The sequence below is a fragment of the Rhincodon typus genome, chromosome 23 (genome assembly GCF_021869965.1).
Source record: "Rhincodon typus isolate 14 chromosome 23, sRhiTyp1.1, whole genome shotgun sequence".
Classification (NCBI taxonomy): Eukaryota; Metazoa; Chordata; class Chondrichthyes; order Orectolobiformes; family Rhincodontidae; genus Rhincodon; species Rhincodon typus.
Window position 1 is genome coordinate 21,517,978 of NC_063354.1, and position 12,940 is coordinate 21,530,917.

A 12,940-nucleotide genomic window follows, 5' to 3' on the forward strand; every position below is an offset into this window, starting at 1 on the left:
TAGGATAATCAATATACTTGCTACCCAGTGTGAGTTATCTGCCAAAGGACAGGTCCAATTTGGAGACTAGCCAAGGTGACAAATGGGCACTTGAGCTACACAGGTTACTGCTGCTTCCACACCAGGATCATTGATTTGTGCAGTAAACAGGGGAGAAAAACAACTAAGAGGTAATAAATTCCAACTACTGGCTAACTCTCATTAGAGGAAAATTGAACATCGCTTAGAAACTTTCACCATCATCACCACAGATACTGCGCAGCTACAGATGTCGGTATGAGGGCAAGCAATTCACAACAAGTTTCAAAATAAACCACTTCCATCTCATATCACAACTAATGCACTCTCCAGTTCAAGCGCAATCTCAGTCAATTTTTGGCACAGCATCTACTAGATCATTACTTCATTGCTTTACTGTCCATAAATCCATAAACATAATTCAGCTATCAAAGTTGCTGTGAATTAGATCTTAATTATGTTCTCAAAAGGGAAATAATTTAATTGTACCGCTGTTTAAGTTTGAAAATGAATTTAGGTCATTGGGGCACCACATTACAAACAAGACGCTCATAGTAGATGCAACCGACAGCACAGTGGTAAAACTAACTCCATTCGTATTGTTGCCGTCTCACCTCTCAACGTGAGAGATGTATTATCATGATGATTTATTCCAGTTTATACTGCTGCAGAATCACTACGTGCCATCACACAGGCAAATATCTCAGTCAGTCAGGTCTTTTATATAAACAAAGGGAACCGAAATCATTTCAACACTCAATATTATTAGTCTGACTTCTGTCAATACCTTGCACTGGGCCAAACTACCATCTTGGGGACAGTTATCCAAATTATAATGGGCTGGATTGTCCCATATTGTGGCTAAGTGTCAATTTCAGGGAGTTTCGTGGAGGGTTTCCCTATGTGAGCCCTTGAGCCTTTTCTTATACAATTCTCCACAGTGCACCTTATTAGTTACACATCCTGGCTCCATCGCACCGCTTTCACACACAGTCTTGTTCTCAGAAGAAGTGCTCATCCGTGCCAAGTCCTTTTGGCATTCACAGCACAAGTGCCATTTTCAAACCGCAGCTGCAGGCCAGGAGCTGTCTTTAATGTGTAGCTATGCAATTCCAAACAGCATGGCTGAGAAAAGCAAATACACACATGGTTTCACAAAAGGTCCCTGGTGTATGGGGAGAACCATCCCCTTTTCACCAGGTCTGTGGGAAGGGAGCACTGTAGCAGTCACCTGCGTCAGTGTGGTGTCCATGGTCCACAGGAACTCGCAGCTAATGCCATAACATGTTAGGTGACCTTGTGTGCTCTATATGGGTAGGTGCCATTTTCTTCTCTCTGCCGAGTGACATTAACCAGCTCTGTTACTCCACCCACCTCTCACTAAGGCTCAGTCTTTCCCCCTCACTACTGCATGCAGCATCTTTCCTCAATGACTTCCACTCACCCCTTCCTCCCAAAATTACTAACCCTTCCTGTCCTCCGTGTTTCTTTCTTACTCACTCAACAATTCACCACCTTTCCTGACCGAGGGTGGATCAGCCTCCTGACTGACCAGAGTCACCCCTTCACTGGACTAAGGAACACACGCCTCAGACATGCAGTCTAGTTGCTGCATACACTGCTAGCACATTACCGTAGGTGTGTTGCTACCGTACACCAACACGCCCACCCCCTTGAATATTCAGTGTTGGAATGCTAGCTTTCTATCAGTGCTAAAAGGCAAGGCAGAAAAATACTGACAGTGACTAAGTAAGCACAAAGTGAGTAAGTGCTAAGAAAACAAGCTAACAGCCCTGAGAGGCATGAAATGGGTGACTGTCCCTGTGTGCTAAGTGACTGGGTAGCAACATTGCAACACAAGGTGTTGGTCAGCTCCAAAGTGCAGTATTGAAGTAGTTAACTGAATTCTAAGCAAGTCAGGGATATGCCATGGGTGATGTGGGGAGGCTGCTGTTTTGCCAATAGTGACTTCCGTGGACAGAGTGTAGGTGGTCACTGTCAATGGAGTGTGCCCCGAGGTATTGGGGACTGGTAGCCAATATGGAGGCCTTGAGGAGATGCAGGTAAACCATCAGATTATCATTCTGACTTTCAAGTAGGAGTTGGCACTGTCTAGTTTCTTACCAATGTTTGGGAGAATATGAATAAAGAGAGATTAGGCAATAAAGTAATTTAATGCATTCAAATAGGGTTCTCATCATTACAAGTGAGATTCTCATCTAGTTATAGAAACATTAAAGGGAGAACCAAGCATTTTCTTCCTTGATGTCAAGAATCTTATTTTTCATCCTCACCATATTTTCCCAGCTTTCCCACCTTTGCCCAGATTGTTCAGACACTGAGAAAATTCTACTCAATGCTGCTCATAGCCTGGTCAGATTTTTCCAATGGATCACACATTTTGCTAACATCTCCACTTGGTAGTTCTGTACATTCTCGTTTATGTACATTGATGCCAACGCAACAACTAAAAAGACAAAAAAAATTGCAAAACCTCCCACCCTTTTGTTTTCAATCCCACATTTTCAGTGAAAGGTGATTATACTTGTGGACTATTGTTTTATATCAAGTTGTTTCTTCTTATCACACCTTCAGTACATTCTTTACTTTTCTAGGTGCACTTATTTACTCGCCTGTTTCTCTATTTCAGTTTGCATGTCAGAGTCAAGATTTTAAAAAAAAAAAAAGGTGCAGCTAAAGAAAATTTTCTCTTCTTCAAATTATGCCATAGGGTCTTTGTCTCTCAGCATGACTAGGTGAAATGCAATGTGCCTATAGATTCTCTACTTATCACTGGAATCCTGTTCAACTCTGTAACGAGCTTCAAAATACTCTGCGATCAAAGGGATTTATGTTGTCTGCACTGCTACTTCATCCTCATTCTTCCTCCCACATCTTTCATCCTTACCTACATTCGGTTCGTGACAAACCTCAACATATCCCAGTCGCGAACCATTTCAACTCCTCCTCCCACTCCTTGGACGACATGTCCATGCTCCTGCAGTGCCACAACGATGCCACCTGAAGGTTGCAGGAACAGCATCTCATTTAGCTTGGGAACCCTGCAGCCCAATGGTATCAATGTGGACTTCACAAGCTTCAAAATCTCCCCTCCCCCTACCGCATCCCAAAACCAGCCCAGCTCGTCCCCGCCTCCCTAACCTGTCCTTCCTTCCACCTATCCCCTCCTCCCACCTCAAGCCCCACCCCCATCTCCTACCTACCAATCTCATCCTGCCTCCTTGACTTGTCCGTCCTCCCTGGACTGACCTATCCCCTCCCTAACTCCCCACCTAAACTCACCTTTACTGGCTCCAACCCCGCCTCTTTGACCTGTCTGTCTCCTCTCCACCTATCTGCTCCTTTATCCATCTTCTATCCGCCTCCCCTTCTCTCCTTATTTATTTCAGAATCCCCTTCCCCTCCTCCATTTCTGAAGAAGGGTCTAGACCCGAAACGTCAGCTTTCCTGCTCCTCTGATGCTGCTTGGCCTGCTGTATTCATCCAGCTCTACACCTTGTTATTTCATCCTTGCCTCTTCCTTTTCTAAATTCCTCTGTCTTTCACCTCAGCATATTGGACCAGAGGCAAAAGCTGGCTCAGTCTCTCTTGCTGGAATTCCCCCCTCCTTTATTTGCCATCTGTGGGGCCTCTGCCTTGTACAATTTACCTGCTACATCTGGCTACAGAACAACTATAACCACACTTCAAAATAATTTATTGGATGTGCAAGAAGTGCTAAACTTTCAATTTCTTTCAGTATTTCGAAATGGACACTTAAGCAGGGTCACAGTTGGCCAAGTTCCAGACACATTCGATCAAAAATAAAACATCTTCTCACCTTAAACTGCTACCTCCTTGCTAATGTTTACCCCCACGCACAGTTGATCCTTCTGTGCCTCTTACTCAGTCTGCATATCTGACCGATCATGCTGCCCTGCCACATGTTCTACTTCTCTCCAAGTGCTCTCACAGTGGGAGTCAGGAAGTCTCCCTATTAGGGAGGGTTAGGAAGATTCCCTCAGCAGTACAAACATTTGGTTTAGTCTCGATAGAAAATTAATAGGGCTCACCAGGAAGGAAATGTTAAAATATCCCAGTGTTGTGATTAATTCAGAAGGCAGCAATATTTTTCCTAAGCAGGTCAGCTAGAATGGTGGGGATGGCACAAATGGATGGCAAAACAAACAAAAAAAAAAAAGAGGTAGACTAATGGAGCACTATTTTCATCTTTGTTTTCAAATCACTCTACAGCCATGCCCTTCCTACTTCTGTAATCTCCTCCAATCCTTCAAACCGTCTGGGATGTCTGTGCTTTTATAATTCTGGTGTCACATGAATTGCCAATTGTGGCCCTTCCACCACTGCTTCTACATTGCTTAGGCCTTAAGCTGTAGAACGGCCCCCTTACAATTCTCCACCTCACATTTGGCCTTTAAGACTCCTCTTTAAACTTTAGTCAACCGACCCAATATCTCATGTGGCTCAGTGTCATACTTTAGTTTATAATTCTCCTGAGAAGTGTCCTGGGATGTTTAGTTATTAGAAGTGCTACATAAATGCAAGTTGTTGTTGTAGAAGCAGCAGCAGCTAGGTCAATTCGGAAAGAAAAGTAAGTATTTTGCCATTGGCAGGCTCTTGTATCCTGCATTTGATTACCTAAATCTTATTATGGAAACCACAGCATGTAATTTCATCCTTCATAATTATGGTATCACAGATGGCTGTATTCATGTCCGACTGTGTTTTGGAATTATATCCGTATTCAGGTCAAATGTCTAGGTTATTTCTGGAAATGTAAATGTTATCTGTGTTAGTCATAATAAGATAAATCTCAAATGTAGCGTCAGCACATATAGTCTGCACACTACGCTCAAGAACTGATATGTCTAACTGTCAAATGGTTTCAGCAGGATTGACTTCTTTTCAGGATTCAGTTATATTACTGAAGACAAGCTTGAACAGGCTTCCTGTGTGTGTGGGGGTAAATTGTGCTCAGTTGTCTGGTTGGCTGTTTTGCAATGCATAGGGATGCCAACAGCACGGGTTAATTCCTGCACCAGCTGAGGTTACCATGAAGGATTCTCCTTCTCAACCTCTCCCCTTGCCTTAGGAATGGTGACCTTAAGGTAAAAAAGATAAAGAATTAAACTGATAAAAATATCAATACAAAAAGGTAAAGTCTCCTACCCATGAACTGCTGTAGTTTGCAAATTAGTTGCAGTGATTTTGAATTTTTATTTTTAATGTCATGCCAAATATATATGCATATAACATTATTTCTAAGAATATTCATTGTTACAAATCAATATCAAACTTCTGTTTTATCCCATTCTACACAACATAAATAGAAGGCAGGTACTAGATCAACAAAAGTATTAAAGAAACTAATTTACATTTACTCAACTCCTCCCAATCACCTCCACTTTGCAGCAAGCAGGCACAAAGAAGTCATGACCCTCTACAGCAAACCTAATGTCCTTGAGCTTGGAAACCTGCATTCACTGGTCCCTCATTCTGGTTCTGCTCTACTAGCCCCAAGTTCATTTCCCTCAACAGTATCATGGCACCACTTATTCCTTAAAATAGCAACTCTTGCTTTTGCAAAGATGCTGACTCGTGCTGCAGTGTTACTCCACAGGAGACAAACACCTCAGTACAGACAGTGCTTCAATCTCCCATCAATGTCCTGTCATTGCCATGTGACCCTACACACCAAGTGCCAGCAAGCTTTTTACCGTGAAGAGTGCCACATGCCAGATAATGCCCTCACCTCCATACACAATTCCCTTCTCCGCAAGATGCATGGTCCTTGTCCATTTTGTCGTGCTCTTATTCTCTAAAAAAACTTTGTTCATAAATGTGGGCATCACTGGTTTGGCCAGCATTTATTGCCTATTCCTGATTGACTTGGGCAGTTAAGAGTTGTGTGGGTCTGGAGTCTCATGTAGGCCAGACCAGCCAGGGATGGCAGATTTTCCCTGAAAGAAAGCATTAGATTGTTTGGTTTTTAAACAAACAGTCATTAGGCTAGCTTTTCATTCCAGATATCACCGTCTGCCCTGATCAGACTCAAACTCATCTCTATACCATTTGTTCTGGATTACTAGTCCAGAGTGATAATCACTATGTCATCGCCACCTTTTGCGTGGCCAAAATTTGCCAACCCAACACAGAAGAGAGGTTAGATTTAGAAACTCCCTAGTCAGGATGGTTCAGTGGATGTATTAATTCAATCTTCAGGGCAGCTACTATTTGACATTTATAACTATAATGTAGATTTTCCTTTCATTCCTTTTAGCTCAAAGCTTCCTTAACTGAAAGTCATGCTGCTTGCTCAGTATAATGAACATCAACCCCAACAATTCCTTTTTACAAACATCCTTAAATTTTCCCAAAACTGTAAAGAGTTTGTAAATTGGATCACTTCTTCAATGGTAAGTGGGATAGAATGCGCACAATGGTGAGTGTCTACATTTCCAACTTGTTTCAAACGCAGTGCAAAATAAATGATTACAAGGTAACACTGGTATCTGTGGGGGAACCCTGAACTCTCATCACACTATGATAAGTGAGGCACCAGAGAATGCAGCACTTAACACAAGAGAACTGGCATTTCTTACGGTTTCAGCACCAACTTCTACCCCATCTCCCCCACAGTTTATGCATGTGTGTTTGCTCAATACTGCTGGCAAATTGTTTGTTTTAAATCCTTTTCTTCCTGCTGTTTTCTTCTTGAAAACTGCTTATTAAATGGGAATCCAGTTCTATAGAATAAATGAAACATGTCTGGAAGTAAACTGCTTCCCAGTTCAATTTAGGAAGACAACAGTGACACTAAGTAAACAGCAGAAAATAAGAATTCAAAACAATGTGAAGTCAAATATTAAGTTTACATATTCTATTTATTTTCTACCGGTTTTGGCAACATTCTGGTAAATCTTTTCTGAACCTTCTTCAATTTAATAATATTCTTCCTATAGCAGGACAACCAGAACTCTGCACAATATTCCAGAAGAGGCCTCAATGTCCTGTACAACCTCAATATGACGCCCCAACTCCTATGCTCAAAGAATTATGTACCTGAACAACTAGGTGTCTGTGTTCTACAACTCTACCCAGGGTCTTGCCATTAACTGTACAAGCCCTGCCCTTGTTTGTTATACAAAAATGCAATACCTTGCATTTATCCAAATTAAACTCCATCTGCCGCTGCACAGCCCATTGACCCAAATGATCAAGATCCCTTTGTAATCTTAGGTAACCTTCTTCACTGTCCACTATACCAGCAGTTTTGGGGTTATCTGCAAACTTATTAACCATGCCTCCTAAATTCTCATCCAAGTCTTTTTCATAATGACAAAAACAAAAGTGGGCCCAATACAGTTTCCTGTGGAACACTGCTGATCACAGGCCTCAGCCTGAAAAACAACCTCCACCTGAAAAACAACCTCCACCACTACCTCGTCTCCTACTATCAAGCCAATTTCTATCCAATTGGCAAGCTCCTTCTGAATCCCATGTGATTCAAATTTACTAATTAGTCTACCATGCGGAACCTTGTCAAAGGCTTTACTGAAGTCCCTGTAAACAACGTCTATTGCTCTGCCTCAATCTTTATGGTTACTTCCTCAAAAAAAAAAACTCAATTGAGTTCGAGAGAGATAGTAAGAACTGCTAATGCTGGAGTCAGAGATAACAGTGTAGAGCTGGAGGAACACAGCAGGCCAGGCAGCATCAGAAGAGCAGGAAAGTTGATGTTACCAGTCGGGACCCTTCTTCAGAAATGGAGGCGGGGGGGAAGGAAGAGAAAGGAGCTCAGAAATAAATAGAGAGGAGGGGTAGGGAAGATAGAGAGGAGGGGATGGTGATAGGGGAGTGCAGGTAGGCAGTGGTGGGGATTGGTCAGTGAGGTGGGAGGAGTGGATAGGTGGGAGACAAGATGGACAGGTTGTGTCAGGTCAAGGAGGCAGGGATGAGAGGGAGGGTTGGACGTGGGATGAGGAGATTTTGAAACTGGTAAAGTCCACATTTAGGCCATTGGGCTGTAGGTTCCCAAGGCGGAATAGGAGGTGCTGATCATCCAGTTTCCAGGTGGCATCAGTGTGACACTGGAAGAGGCCCAGGATGGACATGTCACCCAGGGAGTGGAAGGGGGAGTTGAAATAGTTCGCGACTGGAAGGTGTTGTCATCTGTCATGAATAGAGCGCAGGTGCTCCACAAAGCAGTCTCTGCACCTCCGCTTGGTCTCGACGATGTAGAGGAGGCCACATCGGGAGCAGCGGATGCAGTAGACCACATTGACCGATGTGCAGGTGAACATCTGTCTGATGTGGAAGATTTGTTTGGCGCCTTGAATGAAGGTGAGGCGGGAGGTTGGGGGGCAGGTGTAGCACGTCCTGCGGTTGCAGGGAAAGGTGCAGGGGGCTTGTGGACCGGATGAGCAAGTCGCAGCGAGAGCGGAGTGGGGAGGGAAATATATCTTTGGTTATGGAGTCAGATTGTAGGTGACAGAAGTGGCGGAGAATGATACGTTGGATGTGGAGGTTAATGGGGTGATATGCGAGGACAAGGGGGATTCTGTCTTTATTTTTGTTGGGGGGAGGGGATGTGAGGGCAGAGGTGCAGGAAACACAAGAGATGCGGTCGAGAACATTTTCGAACGCCGAAGGGGCTAAGTTGCAGTCCTTGAAATAAGAGGACATCTGGGATGTTTGGGAGTGGAACGTCCCATTTTGACAGCAGATGCGGCGGAGACGGAGGAACTGGGAGTAGGGAATCGCATTCTTGCAGGAAGGTGGGTGAGAGGACTCCCTCATCCACTCCCCACTAGCCTCACCACCCCCAGCATCTTTCCCTGAAAGTGCTACACCTGCCCCTACACCTCACCCCTTACCTCCATCCAAGGCACCAAACATCACATCAGACAGAGGTTCACCTGCACATCCGACAACGTGGTCTACTGCATCCGCTGCTCCCGAAGTGGCCCGATCTACATCGGTGAGACCAAGCGGAGGCTCGGAGACCGCTTTTTAAGAGCGCTTGCGCTCTGTTCGCAACAGACGACACCTTCCATCTCACTGGCCAATCCCCCCCACTCCCTACCTGCACTCACCTACCACCATCCCACCTACCTTCCCCAATCCCAACCCCCCCCCCCCCCCCTCTATTTATTTCTGAGCTCCCTTCCCCATCCCCCATTTCTGAAGAAGGGTCCCGACCCGAAACGTCAACTTTCCTGCTCCTCTGATGCTGCCTGGCCTGCTGTGTTCCTCCAGCTCCACTCCGAGTTTGAGAGACATGATTTCTCTAGCACAAAGCCACGTTGACCACCCTTAATTAGTCCTTGCTTCGACAAATGCATGTAATTCCTATCCTTCAGGATCCCTTCCAAAAACTTACCCACCACCAATGTCAGACTCACAGGTCTATAGTTCCCAGGTTTCTCATTACAGCCTCTTAAATAAAGGCACATTAGCCATCCTCCAGGACCTCACCCATGGTTACAATGTGATATAAATATCACTGCTACGGATCCCGCAGTTTCTTCCCTAACTTCCCACAATGTCCTGGGATATACTTGATCAGGTCCCGGAGATTTATCCATCTTTAATGTTTTCTAAGACCTCCAGCACTTCCTCTTCTGTAAATGTGAACTGTTTCCAAAACATTAATATTTATTTTCCCACATTCTCTAGTCTCCCCTTTATTTAGTATATCTCCCATCTCCTGAGGTTCAACAGAGTCAACCTCATTGATCTTTAGTGGGCACTCTTCTCTCCCTGCTTGTTCTTTTGCTCAACGTATTTGTGGAATCTCTTTAACATTATCTGCCAAGGCATTCTCAATTCCCTTCTTGCCCTCCTGATTTTGCTCTTAAGAAACCCCCTACGCCCTTTATACTCTTCAAGAGATTCACTGCATCCCAGTTGTCTATATCTATTAGATGATTCTCTCTTATTCTTGACTAGAATCTCAATATCTTTGTTCATCCATTGTTCCCTCTTTTACCAGCCTTACCCTTCAATCTAACAGGTACATAATGCCACTAAACTCTCATTATCACACTTTTGAAAGCCTCCCACTTGTCCGTCATCCCTTTATCTGTGAACAATCTACTTCAATCAACTTTTGAAAGTATATTAAATGTCCAAGAACTTCCCAAAGATGCAGCCACAGAGAATATTCCCAACATGTCCAACTCAGGCCTATACTGACTTCCTTTTCTATTACAAACCATGCAACAGCCAAAATGTGCCTCTTCACCATGGCTCCTTGGTTTAACAAAGCCTTAAGTTGACCCTTAGTTAGATAAATTCAAAATCAAACATTGGCAACAATTAAGTGCCCGTACCTGGTGTACTGAACTACAGATGTATGCTAACAGAGGCTTGATGCATTGTTATTGGTTCCCAGCTATGGCTCATCTTTTTGCAGGAATTCTTCTACTTTAAGCTCTACATAGGACTACGTTAATAAACATTTCTTTTCAATAGGAAAGAAGTATAAAAAACAGAATGCTACATCTATTTAACATGAAGCAGCCACAGAAGAAGTCCAGTTGGACCATCATGTCCGTAGCAATACTTTGAAAGAGCTGATCAATTAGCACCATTCTTCATAGACTTGTAAATCATATCTCCATAGGTCCCTTTTGATATGTATCAAAACTGAATACCTCACTATCCTTAACTAATAGCACGTGGCTAAAGAACCAAAAATGAAGCAACCATGCTTAACAAAAAAAAAATTAATTTGAAGCCTGAACTCTGTTTTCAAATACTTTCCTATAGATCATACTTACTGGCGCTTACTGCTTCCACAAACTGTTCAATGTTCCTAACCAAGAGCAAAGCTACCCTGCGGCATTTTAAAGTCAGAGCATTGTACAGAATTGTTCTAAATCATGCTTTGATTCGAGACTAACAAACCATTCAGTAAATTTTCTTGGCTCCTAGTAACACAGTCTGTTGCCTGCGGGGGGAGGGGGAGAGAGAGAGCGAGCGAGAGAGCGAGAGAAAAAAGAAAAAACGAAAAAAAAAGACAGAAAAGGAAAGAGAGAAAAAAGAAAAAAAAGAGAGCGAGAAGAGAAAGAAAAAAAGAGAGAAAAAAAGAAAAAGAAGAAAAGAAAAAGAAAAAGAAAAAGAAAAAGAAAAAGAAAAAGAAAAAGAAGAAAAAGAAAAAGGAGAGAGAGAAAGAAAAGGAATTTCCATTGTATGGTAACAGCAGACCTCAAAGCTATTTTACTGTGAAAACAACACAATGAAAATTCCGCCTTATATTTTTATGAGCTGTGGTCTTGATTCCTGCTGGAAATGGCACTTATTTACAACATATATCTGGATATAAAGTGGTGCAAAAAAAAAATTCAGTTTGAAAATTGCTGTTCCAGAAGAAACTTAAACTTTGACAAACAGGACAAAACACACAGATTATACTAAGTTAGCTACTTCTTCACAAAGTCTGCGAATGTACAGAGGTAAACTGAACTGAAAGAAATCTAATCAGAAGTTTGCTTAGGATTCTTATCAACTTCCATTTACTGCAAGTAAGTTAATGGAAAGAGTGGGTAAACCTCTTCCAAATGGCTTATCTTTCCTGTTGCTGCACCAAGATAGAATTTATTTTTGTTTCTATGGTATATCACAGTTGCCACCAAATTAATTATTTCCAACTGATGTGTATGCACTGAGAAAGTATGTGCATTAAACAATTCTTCTCAATATCACTGACTATGGAAACTTAGTATCTGTCAATCTTGTTAACAAGTGATTCACATTTTTAAGCCATTAGTTTTGCCTACTTGCTGTTAGATTCTGGTTCTAGGCCTGGATGCACTCAGGCTACCATATGTTCTGCTGATCTCACCCAGGAGAATCGAAGCATCTGTTGCCTTCTTAGCAACTATAACTGCAACTGCCTGCCTTCTCTCCCAAAGACATACCTATCCAAACACAGCCGCTGGCACTAATTTCATTAATCGCCTTCAAATTTCAGACAACATCCACCACAACTCTCCTGGACTCTACCTGCAGATCCAAAATCATTAAACTCCTTCTGCAACAACCCCACCCCTATCCCCACCCTTCACCTTCTTCTTCCTTCAGAATGAATGTTACTCTATGAACAAGGCCTTATTCAAACCATAACTTCATTGAGTGTCATATTGACATCCTGGTGTTGAGATAACCTATCAGGGGTTCTTCCTCCTGCATCCGTTTCTAGAAAAAGCCACTCAAGTCACTTACAAATACACTCTTGAAAACCGTTGCATTTTTGATCCTCCATCCTGAAGCTGCCAAACTTGCTCAAAACACATCCTCACCCTTATAAAAACAAAATTATTGCAGATGCTAGAAACCCGAAATAAGAACAGAAAGTGCTGTAGAAACTCAGCAGGCCTGGCAGAATCTGCAGAGAGAGAGAGAGTGTGTCAATGCTTTGAGTTGGCTTTGACTCTAGTGCTATGTTTGTTCCGAAGATTTCATATCAGATTTGAAATGTTAGTTCTGTTCTTTTCTCCACCGGTGCTACCAGGCTTGTTGATTTTCTCCAGCATTTTCTGTTTTTAATGACAACCTCACTCTTCAACCTGTCATGGCCTCATCCTTGGCAAAACTTTTACTCTTACCCTTCAATTTTGCAGTTATGGGACTTGAAACATTAACTCTGATTTTCTGTCTCCAACAGATACTGCCAAACTTGATGAGTTTTTCCAGCATTTTCTAGTTCTCTTCCCAACTCAACCCCATCACCTCAGCAGTTACTAAAGCTCCATCCTCGGTCCCTTCTTCATTGACATTTACATATTACTGCTTGGTTACATTATTCAAACAGTAGCATTAGCGTGTTGATAACATCTATCTTTACCCCTCTGAATCCTCCACTGCCTCTGTGCCATTACACTGCATCCACATCCCT

The 12,940-nt window shown here is 42.8% G+C and overlaps 1 protein-coding gene across 1 annotated transcript in view; it reads right to left on the reverse strand.

The window, feature by feature from the left end:
- The window catches only part of LOC109913760 (fatty acid synthase-like), a 40,950-nt gene that overhangs the window by 25,010 nt on the left and 3,000 nt on the right, over positions 1-12,940 (reverse strand). The window lies entirely within an intron of this gene.